Here is an 18,691-nt window from a genome sequence, read left to right as displayed (position 1 = left end):
AAGAATGATCACTTCTCTTCAAACCCCCTGCAAAGATCATGCCAGTGCACTCCAGCTTGGGTGACAGAGAAAGACTTTGTCTCAAAAAACAAAAAACTTTGAATCCTTAACAAAAGAAATAAAATTTCACAAATTGTTTGAGTGACTTGAAGAAAACTCAACTCATGGAAAAAGACACTGGGAAAAATTACCTAGGAAGAGTAAGAGAAGAAACGAGATATACCCAAATTAAGAAGGTCACTAGAACCCAAGCTTTTATATTACTACTGATCTTTTTACTGTCTCTATAGTTTTACCTTTTAAAGAATGTCAGATAGTTGGAAGTATATAGTCTTTCAGTTTGTCTTGTTTCTTTTAGCAATATGCATTTAAGATTCTCCACATCGTTTCATGGCTTAATAGCTCATTTCTTCTTAGCACTGACTAATATGCCACTGTCTGGATATACCACAAGTTATCCATTTACCTACTGAAGGACATTTTAGTTGCTTCCAAGTTTTGGCAATTATGAATAAAGCTGCTCTGTGTGGACCTAAGTTTTGAACTCATTTGGGTAATTACCAAGGAGTGCTATTGCTGGGTCATATGGCATGAGTATGTTCAGTTTTATACTGCCTCTCAAAGTGACTGCACCATTTTGCCTTCCCAACCAACAATGAATCAGAGTTCCTGCTGCTCCATATCCTCACTGGCATGTGATGATGTTAGTGCTCTGGTTTTGTTGTTGTTGTTGTTGTTGGTGGTGGTGGTAAAATATACATAACAATAAAATGTACTACCTTAACCACTTTAAAATTTAGAAATTTAAGAAAAACTGTAGTAAAAAACACATAAGCTTCACCATTTCAACTATTTTAAAGTGAGTTCAGTAGCATTAAGAACGTTCGTACTGTTGTGCATCCTATCTCCCAAAACTATCCTGGTCTTGCAAAAACGAAACACTACATCCATTAAACAACTCCCTATCTCCTTCCCTCTATCCCCTGGCAACCATCATTCCTCTTCCCGTTTCTATGCATTTGCCTATTCTAGGTACCTTGTATAAGTGGAATTATACAGTATTTTTTTGTGTGTGTGACTGGCTTATTTCACTTAGCATAATGCTTATGGTTCACCATGTTGTAATGAGTCAGAATTTCCTGCCTTTTCAAGTCTAAATAATATTCCACTGTAGGTACATAACATTTTATTTATTTTATACATTAAATAACCTTTTGCTTCCACCTTTTGGATACTGCAAATGCTGCTACTATAAACTAGAGTGTACAACTATCTTAGTTACTGCTTTCAATTCATCTGGATATATACCCAGAAGTGGAATTGCTGGGTCATATAATAATTCTATTTTTCACTTTTTGGGAACCACCATTCTGTTTTTCATAGTAGCCTCACCATTTTACATTCTCACCGATAACACACAGGATTCTGAATTCTCCACATCTTCACCAACAGTTATTTTGTTTTCGTTATTTTTATAGTAGCCATCTTAATGGGTGGGAGATGGTATAGTTGTTTTGATCTACACTTCCCTAATGATTACTGATGTTGAGCATCTTTTCATGTGCTTATTGGCTATTTTGTTTATCTTCCTTAGAGAAACATCTTTTCAAGCCTTTTGAACATTTTAAAATAGGATTTTTGCTATTGTTGAGTTTTAGGAGTTCTTCATATATTCTGGATACTAATCCTTTATCAGATATATCATTTGCAAATATTTTCTCACATTCTGCAGGTTGTCTTTTCGCTCGATTGTTTCCTTGGCGGCACATCAACTTTTCAGTTTGATGTTGTTCCATTTGTCTATTTTTTGATTCTATAGCTTTGAAGCGTCTTATCCAAGAAATCAGTGCCAAGACCAAAGTTATAAAACTTTCTCTATTTTCTTCCAGTTTACCAGTTTCAGATCTTATGTTTAAGTCTTTTATCCATTTTGAGTTGATTTTTGTATATAGTACAAGGGTCCAATTTCAGTCTTTTGCATGGTGGATATCAAGTTTTCCCAGCACCATTTGTTAAAGGACTATCCTTTCTCCAATGTGTAGTCTTGGTATGTTTGTTGAAGATCATTTGCCTGAATATGCAGGGGTTTATTTCTGAGCTCTCTATTCTGTTCCACTGTTTATGTCTTTACGCCAGTACCATACTGACTTGACTACAGTAGCTCTGTAATACGTCTTTCAGTCTGGAAGCATGAGGTCTCCAGGCCTGTTCTTTCTAAAGATTGTTTTGGATATTCACAGTCCTTGTGGTACCTTATTAATTTTAAGGCTGCTTTTCTATTTCTGTAAAAAATGCTGCTATGATTTTGATAGGGCTTGCAACGTAATATTTAGACTGCTTTGGGTATCACGGACATTTCAACAATATTAAGTTTTCCATGAACATTGGATTTTTTTCCATTTGTGTTTATTTCTTTCAGCAATGTTTTGCATACAAGACTTTCTTTTATTTGGTTAGGTTTATCCCTAAGTTTTTTTTTTTTTTTTGACATTATTGGAAATGAGATTTTCTTAATTTCCTTTTCAGATTGTCCACTGTTAGTGTATAGAAACACAGCTGTTTTCTATGTTGATTTTGTATCCTGCAACTTTGCTGAATTTATTAGTTCTAATCATTTTTGTGGAATCTTCAGTGTGATTGTGTCATCTGTGAACAGAGATAATTTTACATCTTCGTTATAGATTTGGATGTCTTTCATTTCTTTTTCTTGCCCAACTGCTCAAGCTAGCATTTTCAGTACTATTTTGAAGAGAAGTGCCAAGGGTGAGCATCCTTGTTTGTTTTAAAGAGTCTTACTCTGTTGCCCAGGCTGCAGTGCAGTGGCAGTCACTTCAGTCTCAAAATCCTGGGCTCGAGCAATCTTCCCTCCTCAGCCTTCTGAGTAGCTGGGACTCCATGTGCATGCCAGCATGCCTGGATAGTTTTTATTTTATTTCTTCTTTGTAGAGACAGGGTCTTGCTATATTGCCCAGGCTGCTCTCGAACTCCTGGGCTCAAGTGATCCTTCCACGTAGGCCTCCTTCCAAAGCACTGGAATTATATGCATGAATCAGTACACAATGCCACTGCCTTATTTCTGATCTTACAGGAAAAGCTTTCAGTGTTTCATCACTGAATATGTTGTTTGCTGTGGGCTTTTCATATATGGCCCTTATTATGTTGAGATAATTTCCTTCTATTCCTAGTTTGAGTGTTTTTACCATGAAAGGGCACTGAATTTTGTCAAAGTTTGGCACTGAACTTTTCCTCCATCAACTGATATGACGGGGTCATTTTTGTCCTTCAGTCAGTTAATGTGGTGTATCATACTGATTTTCCTATGTTGAACCATCCTTGCACCCCAGGCATAAATTCCACTTGGTCATGGTATGTGATCCTTTTAATGTGCTAATGGATTTGGTGCACTAGTATTCTGTTAGGATTTTTGCATCCATTTTCCTCAAGGATATTGGCCTGTAGTTTTGTTTTCTTATAAGGTCTTTTTCTGGTTTTAGTATCAGGGTAGGGCTGACCTTGAGTTTGGAACTCTTCCATTTTTTGAAAGAGTCTGAGCAGGACTGGTATCAATTCTTCTTTAAATGTTTGGTAGAATTCACCAGTGAAGTCAATGATCCTGGGCTTTTCTTTGTTGGAAGATTTTAAAATTACTGTTTCAATCTCCTTACTACTTACAGATCTAGTCAGATTTACTACCTCATGATTCAGTATTGACAGGTTATGTGTTTTACGAATTTATCCACTTCATCTGGGTTATCCAAGTTGTTGGCATACAAGGCCATACATATCCTTTTGCAATACTCTTTTCTCTACAAAAACATATAAAAAGTAAAAACACTGTCTTACAGGAGAAAATACCCAAATATAGGTACATAAATAACTGCTCTAAGAGTTCAGTAAAGGGAAGATTCATATGAATTGATGTGATTAGTGAAAACTTAACTGAGTTGTGGAGGTTTAAGTTCAACCTGGAAGCATAAATAAGAAACGGCAAGGTAAAGGGGAGACTAGAAGGTGTTTCCAGGAGAGACCCAGCAAAAGCAAATGCAGAAAAAGCAGAACTGAATGTTAAACGTGAGGTGGGTTCACTAGCCTGAAGTAGAGAGTCAGAGATGAAGTTAGTTGGATGGGGGAATTATCAACTAAAAAGGTAAGAATTTGGACAAGTAATTTCACTTTTATACCTTTACTAGCATTTATGCAGCAAACACTCAAATACCTGTTAAATCAAATTGAGAGCCTGAAATGCCTAGCTAATTAAGAACTTCTCAGTGCCTCTTAGAGATAATAGGAAGCCACTGAAGGTTTTTGGGCGGAGAAGTGAAAATAGCAATGATGTTCTGGGAAATTTACCAAAGTAACTGCATTCTAATGGTTCTCATCTGGGGTGAGTTTGCCACACAAGGCATATTTGGCAATTTCTGAAGACTATTCTTGGTTGTCACAACTAGGAGGGTGGGATGTGCTACTGACATCTAGTAAGTAGAGGCCACAGATGATGCTAAACATCCGACAGTGCACAGGACACTCCCCCACCCCCAACAAATTATCTGGCCCAAAACGTCAATAGTGCCAAGGATGAAAACCTTTGCTGTATTCTAACATGAGTTACTCTCATGAGAATTCAAATTAAGTTCAAATATGTTTGAAAAAATGTACACATGAAAAAGGAAACAATCCAAAAGACTAACAGCAGTAAGAATATGAAAGATTATTTTAATTTTTCCAAAAATTGTTTTTAAAATGATCATGCATTACTTCTATCAAGAGAAAAAAAAATGATCTAAAAATTGACTTCATCACTACGCAGTCTATACACATAACAAAACTACAATTGTACTCCATAAATTTATATAAGAATACATAAGATAACCTTAAAAATAAAAATTCTAATTTAGTTACTAATTCTAATCAGAGTACACTCCTGTTTTCTTTTAAAAAATTTTTCATTTAATTCCCTCAAATATTTACTTAAATGCTGACTATATACCAGGCTCTGTGATGAGACTTAAGAATATAGTGGTATACAAAATAGATCCAGTTTCAGGGAGCTTATAGTCTGATGGGAGCAACTAACATTGAGTAAACACACAAATTATCATCAGTGCTCTTAAGGAAAACAAGGGGATGGGCTCTGTGAGTAAACGACTTTGAAGCTGAGATTCAAAGGATGAGAAATAACCATGTAAATGAAGGGAATAGAAAGGAACAGGAGGGGTAGAGAAAGCATTCTCACAGACAGAGCAGCATGCGTGAAGGGCTGAAGAGGAAAACACCACTGATGTGTTAGTGGAATTAAAAGAAGAAGAATGAATGACAGTATAAGCAACTAACGGAGACAGTAGAATGAGAGGGAGGAGAAGTAGACAAGGACCAAATATGGTATGGCCTTGGAGGTCTCAGTAAGGAGTATGGAAGCTCAATGTGGTGAGAAGCTAATGAAGCAGGAGAGGTGAGAATTGATTTACTTTATTATTATTACTTTTAAAAAACATGCAGGTTATTTTAGGAATGGAGAAAGGCAATTGCAAAAACAAGGTAACCACTCTGGAGATGAGACAATAATGATTTGCCTCAGATTACGACAGTGAGTAGAAAGTTAACAGGAAAGAAAGAACGGAGGTGGACATTAGCTAAAGTAATGTCATATTTACAACTCTGTCTAAAAGAAACTGCTCTTTCCAGGGGTGCTCCTGAAGAAGCAGTCAAATGATGTTACTTCTCATGTGATACCCCCATACTCCTCACACCACAGAAGACTGGTAGTGGGAGTTGGGAAGAAAGCACCTGACTCAGGAAAAGCCAATCCATAAACAGGCCAGCAGTAAAAACAATCTGCTTCAGCTTGGGCACAGCTTATTAGCTCAGTCAGATTATCTATCTTAGTAATTTAACATAGAATTACGTAAAGACTAAGACAGTCAGTGCTAGGGAAAATAAAACTTAGTAGCTGACTTAGCAGCTGGCAGAGCAGAACTCTGAAGATCCATGAACACCTACCATCAAGACAATCCTACCTGACATGTCTTGGATAATATGAGAACTGGTCCCTGAACTTTCCTAACATCCCATCCTACTTGACCTAGTCTGAATAAGGATGTGTTCCTTGCATTCTTAAAAGCCTAATTCAAAACAAGTCCCCACTAAGATAGGATTTTAATTCTACAGATGCAGAAATGGAGGCTGAAAAAAATTATTATTAAACTTTCCTAATGGCAAATAGCTAAAGAGATACAATCCTAGGTGTTCCCATGTTAAAAACTAAGCTTTTGCATAAATCTCAAGGAGATATCAGACACAAAACATTTAGGCTTTTCTTTCTCTTCAAAATTAAGGTATAGTACTCACTGTAAATTTGAGTTTAGGAAAGAAACATAAGGAATCTAGCTCATACTGACTGAATATACCCATAGTGTCAGCTTAAGGCTGACTGATAGATCTTAGACATTTGGACCTGTTAGAATGTAAACTTCATGAGAATAGGAACTCAGCAGAACCTCCAATAGAACCTCCAATACAGATGCTGAATAAATATTTAACAAATGAATTCAATACAAGGAAGGGTAGAAGGGAAAGTCAGTGAAAAAGAGCTGCTTAGAGTTCAACTGTGACCCCCAAACAGTGTAAAGTTTCACAACTCCCACTCATCTCTTACGTTTTCTATTGTCATTTTAAATATTAATATAACATCTTTATTGAGATATAATTCACATACCATATAGTTCACCCATTTAAGGTATACAATTCAGTTATTTTAGTACATTCACAAAGTTGTGCATTGAACACCACCATCTAACTCCAGATGACTTTCAACATCACAAAAATCAGCCCCACACCCACTAGCAATCATTCCCCCTTTTCCCTCTGTCCCAACCCCTGGCAACCACTAATTTATTTTCTGTCTCTATGGACTTGACTATCCTGGACATTTCATATTGTGATACTGTTAAATATTTGGTCTTCATCCCATTTCCAGACATACAACTTCTAAAATCCTTAAAATCTATGCAGTGATGAGTGTCTTTTGAAGGCTAATGAGATGACTGGTGCCTGGGGGGCCCTAGATAGTTTCAGGATGAGGGCTGATCACTGGGAAGACCAAGACATGACTAGAAAATTGGCACTTTCAGCGCCACCCTCCAACCTCTGGGAAGGGAAAAGGGGCTGAAGGTTAAGCTGATGACCAATTGTTAATGATTTAATCAGTCATGCCCACACAATGAAGTTTCCATAAAAACTCAAAATGATTGGGTTCTGAGAACTTCCGGATAGCTCAACACATGCTGTTGCCTAGACAGCATGAAAACTCAGTGCCCCTTCCCGCATACCACATCTGGCTGTTCATCTGTATCCTTTGTAATATCGTTTATAAAAAAAAAAAAAAAATCAGTAAACATAAGGAAAGTGTTTCCCTGAGTTCTGTGAGCCATTCTAGCAAGATAATTGAACCCAAGGAGCAGGTAGTGTGAACTCTGTATAGCCAGTCAGAGGCACAAGCCTTAACCTGTGCTTGTGATTCCATCTGAAGTGGGGGACACTCCCATGGGACTGAGCTCTCTACCTGAAATCTGATGTTATCTCCAGGTAGACAGTGTCAGAATTAAATTGAATCAGTGGATACCCAGCAGGTGCCCGTTGCAAAACTGACTACTTAGTTGGTGTGTAGGGAAAAACCCCATACATCTGGTGTCAGAAGTGTGCTTAGTGACTGTGTGAAAGGACAGTGTAGGAAAAAGAGTTTTTTATTTTACTTATTTATTTACTAAACCCTCTCAAACATAATTGGAATTATAGAATGTGATCTTTTGTGACTACCTTCTTTTAGGCAGTTTTCAAGGTTCATCCTTTTCAAGGTTCATCCACACCATTGCATGTGTCAGTACAATAGTCCCCCACTTATCTGCACAGGATGTGTTCTAAGACACAGTAGATGCCTGCAGCTGCAGATAGTACTGAACTCTACATGTAGTATGTTTTTTCCTGTGCCTACATATCTATGATAAAACTTACTTTATCAATTAGGTACAGTAAGAGATTAATAACTACTAATAAAATGGAACAATTACAACAATATATTGTAAAAAAATTGTGAATGTGGGATCTCTTTCTCTCTAAATACTAATATCTTATTGTATCGTATTCACCTAGTTTCTGATCACAGTTGACTGCAGGTAAGTGAAACTGCAGCTAAGGGTGAACTATTATACTTCATTTTATAGTGGAACACTACTCCATTGTATGTATATACCATACTTAGTTTATGCATTCATCAGTTAATGGGTATTTGGGTTGTTTCCTTCTTTTATTTATTTATTTTTAATTATTATTTTTTTTTAGATGGAGTTTTGCTTTTGTTGCCCAGGCTGGAGTGCAATGGCCTGATCTCAGCTCACCACAACCTCCCGGGATCAAGCGATTCTCCTGCCTCAGCCTCCCAGGTAACTGGGATTACAGGCATGCGCCACCACGCCTGGCTAATTTTGTATTTTTAGTAGAGATGGGGTTTCTCCATGTTGGTCATGCTGGTCTCCCAACTCCTGACCTCGGTGAGCTGGACCGCCTTGGCCTCCCAAAGTGCTGGGATTACAGGTGTGAGCCACCGTGCCCAGCCAGGTTGTTTCCTTCTTTTAGCTGTTATGGATAATGCTGCTATGAACACTCATTTACAAGTTTTTGTGCAGACATATGATTTCAATTCTCTTGGATTTACATCTAATTAGAACTGCTGGGTCACATGTTAACTGTTTAACTTTTTGAGGAATTGCCAAACTGCATTCCAAAGCAGCCATACTGGTTTACATTCCCACCAGGCATGTATGAGGGTTCCACTTTCTCCACATCCTCACCAACACCTGTTATTCTCTATCTTTTTATATACTGCCATCCTAGTGGGTGTGAAGAGGTATCTCATTATGCTTTAGAGCTGTGTTTCCCTAATGACTGAGATGGATCCTATTTTTTATTTGTTTATTGGTCTTAATTAAGCTTTTCATCACTAAGTATCCCTTATGTGAAATGCTTGGGAACACAGGTGTTTCAGATTTTGGATTTTTGGGGATTTTAGAATGTTTGCATAATACTTAGAGATTGAGCATCCCTAATCCAAAATCTGGTATGCTCCAATAAGCATTTCCTTTAAGCATCACGTAGGTGCTTAAAGTTTCAGATTTTGGAGCATTGTGGATTTCAGATTTTTGGATTTGGACGTTGAACCTGTACTGTCATTGTTTTAAAGCTGGAGAATAAAAAGGAAATTGGGAAAAATTATTCACGACATTAAGAGAAAAAATGTGAACAAATTTAAGGTGTTTGATAACAGCTGATCAACAATGAACCCAATTCTATAGATATATCTGTAAAAAAATGAACATCTCCACATAATATTCAAAAGTGAAATAAGGAACCAAACCTACTCTAAATAGGTAGGACGACAGGTGTGTGCCACCACACCCAGCTAAGTTTTTTATTTTTTGTAGAGACAAGGTCTCACTATACTGGCTAGGATGGTCTCAAACTCCCGGCCTCAAGGAACCAAACCCTCTGCACTATTTTAAAGAGAGATGGAAAATATTTGGGTTTCATACCTACTAAAGAACCACGAGTGATGTAACGATTATTTGAAAATCTTAAGGTATTATCTTGCTTGTTTTTCTGAACCAGTAACAGCTTAAAGTGGCTAAAAAGGCAGTGTGAAAAGACAGAATAGGTGGCCAACAGGACAGGGCCACTTAATACAACCAAGCAGAGACCACTTAATTTGATCTTTCAGGATAAAACTACTCAACTGAGTAAATTTATGTAATACCTACCTCAAGGGTCCAGAAAGACATACTTTAAAAAATAAACAGTAGATATGTGCAAACTAAAGTTTTCTTTTTTTTTTTTTTTTTTATTATACTTTAAGTTCTAGGGTACATGTGCATAATGTGCAGGTTACATATGTATACATGTGCCATGTTGGTGTGCTGCACCCATCAACTCGTCAGCACCCATCAATTCATCATTTATATCAGGTATAACTCCCCAATGCAATCCCTCCCCCCTCCCCCCTCCCCATGATAGGCCCCAGTGTGTGATGTTCCCCTTCCCGAGTCCAAGTGAGCTCATTGTTCAGTTCCCACCTATGAGTGAGAACATGCGGTGTTTGGTTTTCTCTTCTTGTGATAGTTTGCTAAGAATGATGGTTTCCAGCTGCATCCATGTCCCTACAAAGGACACGAACTCATCCTTTTTTATGGCTGCATAGTATTCCATGGTGTATATGTGCCACATTTTCTTAATCCAGTCTGTCACTGATGGACATTTGGGTTGATTCCAAGTCTTTGCTATTGTGAATAGTGCCGCAATAAACATACGTGTGCATGTGTCTTTGTAGTAGCATAATTTATAATCCTTTGGGTATATACCCAGTAGTGGGATGGCTGGGTCATATGGTACATCTAGTTCTAGGTCCTTGAGGAATCGCCATACTGTTTTCCATAATGGTTGAACTAGTTTACAATCCCACCAACAGTGTAAAAGTGTTCCTATTTCTCCACATCCTCTCCAACACCTGTTGTTTCCTGATTTTTTAATGATTGCCATTCTAACTGGTGTGAGATGGTATCTCATTGTGGTTTTGATTTGCATTTCTCTGATGGCCAGTGATGATGAGCATTTTTTCATGTGTCTGTTGGCTGTATGAATGTCTTCTTTTGAGAAATGTCTGTTCATATCCTTTCCCCACTTTTGGATGGGGTTGTTTGTTTTTTTCTTGTATATTTGCTTGAGTTCTTTGTAGATTCTGGAAATGAGCCCTTTGTCAGATGAGTAGATTGCAAAAATTTTCTCCCATTCTGTAGGTTGCCTGTTCACTCTGATGGTAGTTTCTTTTGCTGTGCAGAAGCTCTTTAGTTTAATGAGATCCCATTTGTCAATTGTGGCTTTTGCTGCCGTTGCTTTTGGTGTTTTAGACATGAAGTCCTTGCCCATGCCTATGTCCTGAATGGTACTACCTAGATTTTCTTCTAGGGTTTTTATGGTATTAGGTCTAACATTTAAGTCTCTAATCCATCTTGAATTAATCTTCGTATAAGGAGTAAGGAAAGGATCCAGTTTCAGCTTTCTACTTATGGCTAGCCAATTTTCCCAGCACCATTTATTAAATAGGGAATCCTTTCCCCATTTCTTGTTTTTCTCAGGTTTGTCAAATATCAGATGGTTGTAGATGTGTGGCATTATTTCTGAAGGCTCCGTTCTGTTCCATTGGTCTATATCTCTGTTTTGGTACCAGTACCATGCTGTTTTGGTTACTGTAGCCTTGTAGTATAGTTTGAAGTCAGGTAGCGTGACGCCTCCGGCTTTGTCCTTTTGACTTAGGATTGTCTTGGCAATACGGGCTCTTTTTTGGTTCCATATGAACTTTAAAGCAGTTTTTTCCAATTCGGTGAAGAAACTCATTGGTAGCTTGATGGGGATGGCATTGAATCTATAAATTACCTTGGGCAGTATGGCCATTTTCACAATATTGATTCTGCCTATCCATGAGCATGGTATGTTCTTCCATTTGTTTGTGTCCTCTTTGATTTCACTGAGCAGTGGTTTGTAGTTCTCCTTGAAGAGGTCCTTTACATCCCTTGTAAGTTGGATTCCTAGGTATTTTATTCTCTTTGAAGCAATTGTGAATGGAAGTTCATTCCTGATTTGGCTCTCTGCTTGTCTGTTACTGGTGTATAAGAATGCTTGTGATTTTTGCACATTAATTTGGTATCCTGAGACTTTGCTGAAGTTGCTTATCAGCTTAAGAAGATTTTGGGCTGAGACGATGGGGTTTTCTAAATACACAATCATGTCATCTGCAAACAGGGACAATTTGACTTAAAGTTTTCATTAAAGAACAGGACACTGAGATAGACTGTATGATTTACCTTCTAATATTAGACAATTCCATACTGAACTAGTAAAAAACACACTATCTTAGGATTCCGACTTTTGTTAGTAAAAAAATTCATAAAATTCCATGTTTGTCAAAATACATTATTAATTAAAATGTAATTTACATTAAGTTTAAAGTAAATAAAAATTTAGGGAAAAAATGACAAGTGATCAAATTTTGTCCGAATAGTGAATAAACAGTAATAGAAAATAAGTCAGCATTTAAAAATTTCTATTTGAGATGAGATCCCATTCTTGTCACCCAGGTGGGAGTGCAGTGGCATGGTCACAGTTCGTTGCAGCCTCCACTTCCTGGGCCCAAGCAATCCTCCTGCCTCAGTGTCGTAAATAGGTACGACTACAGGTGTGTGCCACCACGCCCAGCTAAATTTTTTATTTTTATTTTTTGTAGAGACAACGTCTCACTATATTGCCTAAGATGGTCTCAAACTCCTGGCCTCAAGCAATCTTCCTGCCTCAGCCTCCTAAAGCAATGGAATTACAGGCATGAAACACTGCCTGGCAAAGTTCAGCATCTTTAATAATCAACTTAATCTTGTATTACCAACAAATATCTATGACCTTAAATCATTTTCATTCTGGGTGCTAAGTAGTGTGAATTATAGTTGTTTTCTGATTATATTTACAATCTTTTGAGAAAACAGTTACAAAATCTACATAAAGCATTCAGTAACCCACTTACAACATAGGATTAAAGAAATGAAGTCATAAACTAGTACATACGTGACAATTTGGCTGAATTATGTGGGAGAAAGCAGGCTTTCAGGTGACTGTTAAATAAGGAGAATAGGAAGTCTTCCCCAATTTGTGTGATGTGGTTTGGATTATGGCACATAGAGGTACAATAGGAATTTTGTAAACAAAATGTTATTCTGATATGGAACACAGGGATTTACTTGGATGCAATGTGTGACTACGTAAGTTGGCAGAAATAGTAAGAGGTTCCATTTATTCTGCATGTACTTTATGTTAGGCACTGTTAAGCATTTCAAAGGCTTAGAGAGAATTAAGTTAGCCTCCATAATTATTAAGTGGAGAAACCGGAGTTCAAACCCAGACCTAAGTGACTCCACAGTCCATGTTCCTTTAACCCCTATACTCTAAGGCCTTTTAAGAGCCTGTATTAATTAAAACTGACACTCATGTGCAAAAGAAGCAATGATAAACCAAGAGAGTGGTACTCGAAGTATGGTCCATGGGCCCCTATGTGGGTCTGAGACCTTTACAGAGAGTAGACAGGGTCAAAACTATTTTCCTAATGATACTACTAATACCTAAAAAAAAAAAAATTGTATTAACATTTGAATTGATGCCATAGAGGTAAGATTGCTGGTGCTTTAGAATGAATTAAGGCAATGACATCAAGATGCAATAGTAGTCACTGTATTTCACAGCTAAAATTTTTTTAAAAGTCAGCTCACTTAAGAATATCCTTGAGGAAACAGTAAAAAATGATTACTTTTATTAAACATTGGCCTTTTCTAATTGGTGGAAAAAAATGGAGATTATATATAAGCCACTTCTGCAGCATACCAACTTCTACTGAAGGAAGACTGTCTCAAGGAAAAAGTACTTGTGCAACTGAGTTGTGAACTGACTTAGCCACTTTTTTCATGGAACACTATTTTTACTTGAAAAAACGACTGACAGACAAATTATGGTTATTCAGACTTAATGGCTGGAAGATGTTTTCACAAAAATGAGCAAAGTGTGTCTAGGGCTTCAAGGATAACCATTTACAGCATTTATTGCTAATGATAAAATTTCAGCTTCCTCTCAACCTGTCCCAAAGGCATGGTAAAAAAAAAAAAAGAAAAAAAAAATTGAGCTTCCAAGGGAAAGTTAGAATTTTAGAAAACTTGTATCCACTACTGTGAACCTGACAGATTCTCAATACTTAAGATTTTTCTGAATTGTGTGGTTAACAATCATGAATTTTTTATTGAATAAAAATATGTTAGCATTTGGAAGATCTGCATAACTCAAGACATAATGTTTTCCAAATAATCCAATGCATGGTGTTACAAAAAGTATCAGTAAAAGATGGGTAAAAGTTACATCTGAAATGCAAGACAGACCAATAGATTTTAATGTAACAGTGTAAGAAAAGTTCACTCATATGGCTTTAGGTTCTACATTGCAACTAATCTTTAAGAAGCTACCTCTTGTGGAATTACGGTGCAGTATCACTTAATCTCCATAATTATCCTGAAAAGCCTATGAAAACACACATACCTTCCTTCTTCAACTGCCTGTCTGTGTGAAGGTGGATATTCTTCACACACTTAGACCAAAACATGTATCACAAAAGACTGACTGCAGAAATAGATGAGAATTCAGTTGTCTTAAGTCAAACATTAAGACCTGAAAAAAAGGTTCAACATGGCCATTCTTCTCACTACGTATTTTTGGTTTTGAAAAATGTCCTTATTTTATAGGTGCCAATATAAAGATAGTTCTCATATTAACTATAGAAAAAGGAAGAACTCCAATGCTGTCTTTTACCAAACCTAAATGAAAAGCACAGAAAACAGTGTTTTCTAGTGCTTGAAAGTCCACAAGTGACACACAATTTCCAAAGAACCCTCTGAGAAAAAAGAGAAAACATTTACTGAATACCTATTATACCCCATGGACTATGCTCAGTGCTTTCACATAAAACCTTTTCATCAAATTTGAGACTAGCACTAAGGCTGAAAGAAGTCAAATGGAGTAAATATGGTATACACAAAAAGAACAGACTCTGACACACCTGAATTAAAATCATTCCCTTGAATGCTATCTTATTAAATCAAAAGCACAAGAGTTTCTTCTTTAAAATTTCTTCTTTAAAATAAATTCAGTATTTATAAGATTGAGAGAAATGTGAATACAGTTAAAAGCATATACAGTGGGTGCTTAAAAAGTTCCCTTCAGTCATACTTCTCTCTTCTGTTCCAAAACTAAAACAGCGAGTAAGTACCAAAATCAACAATCAAGGTTAAATTTGATGACATGCTTTTGTTTCATTCATCACTACAGGCCTCAAATAGATGAATGTTGCTCCAGAAAACATTTAAAAATATCTTAAGGACCCACAACCACTATCAGGTATTAGAAATCAATGTTTAAAAACTACCTATGCATTTTTTTTTTTCTAAAATAGCTTCATTCTTTGAAATCTAAATCACTCCTACAATTCTTCCCAATCTTGTATATTCATTTGACATATTAGTGACTATGAAAAATAAGGGCATCTTGGTATCTCCAAGAAAACTATCAATGAAGCAATTCTCAAACTGGCTACCTTATAAACCAGCAAAGTTGGCAGGAAGCACCAAAACAATCATTTAATTCCTAACTATATTTCTATCAGATATTTCATACTGTCACATGCTTGGACTATTATGTGAAAAATTAGACAGTAGTTATTTTAAGTATAGTAAATATGTTCCAAGATTTGTGGTGAGAGAGATCAGTCTCTAAAAGTTAACAAGACTTAATACCTTAACAATGCTTTTCACTCTGTACACTTTAACAAATCACCAAGGCTCTTTCAGAACAACAAAAGAGCTGATCAATTAAACTCTTGCCAACCAAGCACCTTTTTTAAAAAAGTTCAAGCTGACTTTATACTTTGTGTTTGTGTGGGTAATCACAAGTTTCTAATTATGTAGCATTTTAATATTCTTTTATATTTAAGGTAAGTTGTTTTCTTAAAGTTTTTAAAAGATCTAGTTATATTTTATGCTCTATTTGAACCCAGACACTCAGAACTTTCATAAAAAGTATGCAAGTTTATTAGGAAATCTACCAGAAAATTCCCCTCTACTTTAAAAAACATAAACTACATGAGCTTAATTTACTTTATCCTGACAAATTTTTTATTTCAAGTTTGGTCACTACCCATTTCCTGTGTTGCACTGCATACCCTCTTTTCTATGGTTACTATTCTCAAACTAAGACTGGGGATCTTCAACCACACTGTAAGAAGCAGCCACACCATGGTGGATATCATCTAATAGTTCCGGAAAATTATTTTAAATGGTTACTCAACATATGCCTTCTTTGATGCTTTTGTCCTTCAAGAAACTTAACATGACCATATTTTAGAGGAGCCAGAATGGTAGGAACAAATATCAGATTGAAATCTATGAATAACTTTCAACTCCAACACTCAGAAATTAAAACTTTAAAAGGATCACTAATCTGGTGTGTCTAAACTGCCCTTCAATGAGCAACTACATGTCTCTGTATTAAAACCTTTTTCTATTTTGTTCAGTGTAACAAGTTATACAAGCAGAGAGAAAAAACAGCCACTGAAAATAAGGGAGTAAGAGAATCAATTATACTGAATCCTATTAAATCCCTTCCCTCCCCCCCAAACAGAAAAGCTGAAGGTGATAAAATGCTCAGAGAATTGCCAGGCATCTTCCTAACATTACCTATTAATCTTCACAACACTCATGAAGCAGATGTCAAGTACCTCTAGTTTTACAGATGAAAGAACCGTAAGACTAAGCAATTTCCCCCAAGGTCATACACAAAGTTAGAGATCAAACTAAACTAAACTCTAGGACTTTGTACTCTTCATCATTTCTAATCAAATAAACTGTTAGATCAAAATATGCTACAATTACCTCTCCCTAAATGCTATACTCTGTACATAGGCTGTTCCAGTAAGGTAGCCACTAGCCACATGTGGCTATTAAGCACTTGAAATGCAGCTAGTCCAACTGGAAGTATGCCATAACTGTAAAATACAAACTGGATTTTGGACGTATGAAAGGAATAATATGAAACGTCTCAATTATTTTACACAAATTAGATGTTGCAATGGTATTTTGGATATACTGGATTAAGTTAAATTCACTGGACAGCACTGGCCCATACTTCTTTCCAAAGACTTCCCATGAAATAGATGTCATCACAAGATCCAAATCAAAAAGCAATTACTTTCTTAGAATTTGCTGTATTCTACATACATTATGTAATGCAATGTAGTAACCATATCTAAAGGGTGATAAGTGTTTAGAGAGATGCAGCATATATGTAAGTAACAAATACACAAAATAGACCACTGTAGTGTTCTCTAAACATAAAAAAGAATGTTTCTATCTCATTACAAGTATGTGAGATTTTCAGTAAGCCACAGTGTGGACAAAGTAGGACTTTCCATTAGAGTCATATGTTATTTCCTTAGGTGGAAAAGTGAAAATATGCCTACCCCTAATGTATGCAAAAGGATATCAAAGTCACCAGAGGACAACCATAAGGCACTATGAATTTCTAAACAAACAAACAAACAAAAACCCTCGCTAATGTCAATGTATACTTGTTTTTTGAAAGTCACACATCACAATATTCTTCTAATACAGCCTCAGCACTTAATCTGATTTTGACTAAAGTGCTAAAAGATATGAGGTAGGAGGAAATATCAATTTAAAAAATAAGGATAACTTCAGAAAGTCTGGCAATTCCACCAAAGGTTGAACGTAAGTTTCCATATGATCTAGCAATTCTATTCCTAGGCATATAGCCAAGAGAAATAAAACATACATCCACACAAAAATGTGCTTAGCAGTATTATGTAAAATAGCTAAAAAAGTGGAAACAATGAAAATGTTCATTAACTAATGAATGGATAAATAAATTGTGGTATATCGATGAGCTGGAGGATCATTAGGTCATAAGGAGGAATGAAACACTGATACAATCTTGTTACGACATGGATAAACCTTGAAAACATTACACTATGTGAAAGAAGTCAGTTACAAAAGAGCATAAATTGTACAATTCCATTTATATGGAATGTCCAGGATAGGCAAATCTAAGAAGACAAAAAACTGGTTGCCTGGGGCTGGGGTAGTTGGGAATTGGAGAGTGACTGTTAATGAGTACAGGTTTCTTTTTGGTGTGGTGAAAATGTTCTAAGATTGATTGTGGTGATGGCTGCAAAACTGCGAATACACTAAAAGCCACTTTAAGTGGGTGAATTGTATGGCATGTGAATTACATCTCAATGAAGCTGCTAGAAAAATGAAGCCAGAAATGTAGAGGAAAAAAGGGTTATAGGGATCTGTCAAGCACCTAATTGCTCTTTTTCTGGATTCTGTAATTTTGTGGTACTTATCAGTTTTTAAGTTTTATCATTTGTGATTTTTTCTCATTCTAAGTATTCATATTAGTAAAAAACATTTTCACCACAAGTAAATTTACTGAAAAATCACTGTTATTTAAGAAGCTCATTTTTATGGCATGCGAATTATCTCAATAAAGATGTGACATCTTTGCATTAAAAAAAGGGATCACAACGGTAATATGTTAACCTTAAAAGAACCACAGAATTAACAGCCCTGGACTCTTGGTAGTCCCTCAAATTATGAAACCCACTAAAACGCATAAACTACTTTAAAGATAATATTAACTGCTTTGTAAAAAGCCCAAAAAATATTTCAGTCAAGCAAACGCTCAAGTTCAGAAATGTCATGGGAAGTTGAAGATTTCATTACGAAAACATACGGAGGAACATAAAAAATACTGCTTGACCACTTTCCCTAAAAGCTAAACTCGTAATTAAGATGCAGAAGGGAAGTATTAAAATAAATGTATTTATCTAAACTCTTAAAGCTGAAGGGAAGAAGTCTTCTATCAAAAATCTCAGTGGGGTGTGTGGGTATGCGTGTGTGAATGTATTTAAATCATACGCCCCACGTAGACAATCTGGGGAGCAGCTGTATCTAAGACAATGATTTTTTTTTTCTTTTTTAAATAATCAAAC

The 18,691-nt window shown here is 36.2% G+C and overlaps 1 protein-coding gene across 1 annotated transcript in view; it reads right to left on the bottom strand.

Moving 5' to 3' along the window:
- KPNA4 (karyopherin subunit alpha 4) overlaps positions 1–18,691 on the bottom strand; it is a 63,143-nt gene that overhangs the window by 43,177 nt on the left and 1,275 nt on the right. The window lies entirely within an intron of this gene.

The sequence above is a fragment of the Piliocolobus tephrosceles genome, chromosome 2 (assembly GCF_002776525.5).
Source record: "Piliocolobus tephrosceles isolate RC106 chromosome 2, ASM277652v3, whole genome shotgun sequence".
NCBI lineage: Eukaryota > Metazoa > Chordata > Mammalia > Primates > Cercopithecidae > Piliocolobus > Piliocolobus tephrosceles.
The sequence above is the reverse complement of the archived record's forward strand: the minus strand, read 5'-3'. Positions and strand labels throughout refer to the sequence as shown.